Consider the following 2,376-nt stretch of genomic DNA (forward strand, 5'->3'; position numbering starts at 1 on the left):
CAAAATCAAAAGAATGCATCAAACTAAAAGAAATTAAAATACAAATCAAAACTAACTAAAAGAACCCTTGGGTTGCCTCCCAAGAAGCGCTTGTTTAAGGTCTTTAGCTCGACCAAACTTGATCATTCACTTCTTTTCCTCGCCCTTGGAGGACAGATATACTTTTCGTTTTTGTTGGGAGATCTTCTCCCAACATCTTCCACCACATTGTCTCCTTCGTTTGGTGGCCTTTCATGAGGATGGAAATTCCATTCCTCAAGTTTATAAATGCTTGTCCTGCTACAAGCATTTAAAAGAGACGAGACATGGTTAGAGATATTAGATAAATCATATTCCAACCTTTCCTTGCCAATTACCAAAGAAAGCTTATGATTTTTGACATCAATTATAGCTCCAGCTGTAGTAAGGAAAGGTCTTCCTAATATGATAGGAATCCTGGGGTCCTCTTCCATGTCCAACACGACAAAATCTGTGGGAATAACATTCCCATCCACCTCTACTGGCACATCTTCTATAATACCCAAAGGGTACCTGCAGGAATGATCGGCAAGTGGAAGTGTCATAGTAGTAAGTTTAATGTTTTTGAGACCTAATTTATTATAAATTGAATAGGGAATGAGGCTAACACTTGCCCCCAAATCACAAAAAGCTTTTTCAAAAAATTCTTTTCCTATGTTGCAAGGAATATAAAAGCTCCCTGGGTCCTTTAGTTTTGGGGAAGTGTTCTTCTCCAGAATAGCACTACATTCCTCACTAAGCGCAATGGTCTCAACCTCTCCTCTTCTTCTCTTGTTTGACATGAGATCCTTCAGGAATTTGGCAAATCTAGGCATTTGAAGAATAGCATCAATAAGAGGTACCTCTACACAAATTTGCTTAACTTTTTCTAAAAACTTGCCAAATTCTTCATCTTTCTTGAGCATTGTAAGTCTCTGAGGAAAAGGGACAGCTTTGCTCTGATGGTTTAGTGGGAGAGTCTCTTCAACCTCAATGGTACTCTCCTCATTAGCTTGAATCTGATTTGGTATAAGAGGAGAGAGCTCTTCTTCTTTTTGTATCCCTTTTGGAGCAGTCACTTGGGAGTCTCCCAAGGTCCGTCCGCTCCTAAGCTCAATTCTATTGCAATGCTCCATAGGATTCACATCAGGTTTTCCTAGAAGTTGTCCTGGTGCTCTGGATGATGAGGAAGCTAGTTGGGCAATTTGACTATCCTGGATCTTTTGATGCTTTTCAGAATTATCCATTCTCTGAATGAGCTTTGCTAAATCTTGCTTCATTTCATTCTGACTTGAGATAATTTCTTCAAGCATCTTTTCAATATTTGACTTTGGTAAGCCTTGAGAAGATAGATGTTGAAAATTTTGTTGCCCAGCTTGAAAATTTGGTCTTGCCCCCATAGATGGTCCTTGATCTTGATTATTTCTGTAAGAAAAATTGGGATGACTCTTCCATCCAAGGTTATAAGTATTTGAGTATGGGTTGTTCTGCCTTTGATTGTAACTCATGATTGCATCACATTGTTCCAGTTGATTGATTTGTGCAGTGATAGCTCCCAATGGACATGAGTCATTTGAGTGCTCTGAACTCCCACATACTTTACAAGATGTACTAATAGCATTGACCATATTAGCACTAGTCCCCATATTCTCGAATTTCTTTGTAAGAGCGTCCAATTTTGCAGACAAAAGAGTGTCTGCATCTACATCAAACTTCCCTGATGCTTTAATTGTTGGGTTTACAGAAGAATAGCCACCACTTCTTTCATTTGCCCATTGATGATGATTTCGTGCTACACTGTCAATAATTTCTTCAGCTTCATCTAAACTTTTATTCATAAGTGCCCCTCCAGCAGCTGAATCAAGGGACACTTTGGTATGATAGTTGATACCATTATAAAAAGTGTGCAACACTAACCATCTTTCCAACCCATGATGTGGGCATTGTCTGAGCATACTATTATATCTATCCCATGCTTCAAAAAGAGATTCTGAGTCAGTTTGCTTGAAGCTTGCAATTAAATTCCTCATATGAGCTGTTTTGCTTGGTGGATAGAATTTATCAAGAAACTGTTGCTCACACTGCTCCCAAGTGGTGATGCTATTAGGGGCCAAAGAATTCAGCCATTGCTTTGCCCTATCTCTTAAAGAAAACCCAAATAATAATAATCTAACTGCTTCTGAAGGAACTCCATTCATTTTCATGGTACCACATATTTCATAAAAGACCTCTAAGTGTTGATTGGGGTCTTCATGAGGTCCTCCACCAAATTGGTTCTGCTGCACCATAGATATAATTGCGGGTTTGATCTCAAAGTTATTAGCTTCCACTGAAGGTCTTGAAATACTAGATCGAAAACCTCTTGCATAAGGTGCAGCA

General features: G+C 38.9%; 1 non-coding gene across 1 annotated transcript; it reads left to right on the plus strand.

Annotated features, from left to right (window-relative positions):
• The first annotated feature begins 1,923 nt into the window (after nucleotides 1-1,923).
• Nucleotides 1,924-2,029, plus strand: LOC122013178. The gene has a single exon (XR_006120509.1). It is a non-coding gene; the product is annotated as a small nucleolar RNA R71 (small nucleolar RNA).
• Nucleotides 2,030-2,376: the final 347 nt, after the last annotated feature.

Source organism: Zingiber officinale, chromosome 8A (genome assembly GCF_018446385.1).
Source record: "Zingiber officinale cultivar Zhangliang chromosome 8A, Zo_v1.1, whole genome shotgun sequence".
In the NCBI taxonomy this organism is placed as follows: Eukaryota; Viridiplantae; Streptophyta; class Magnoliopsida; order Zingiberales; family Zingiberaceae; genus Zingiber; species Zingiber officinale.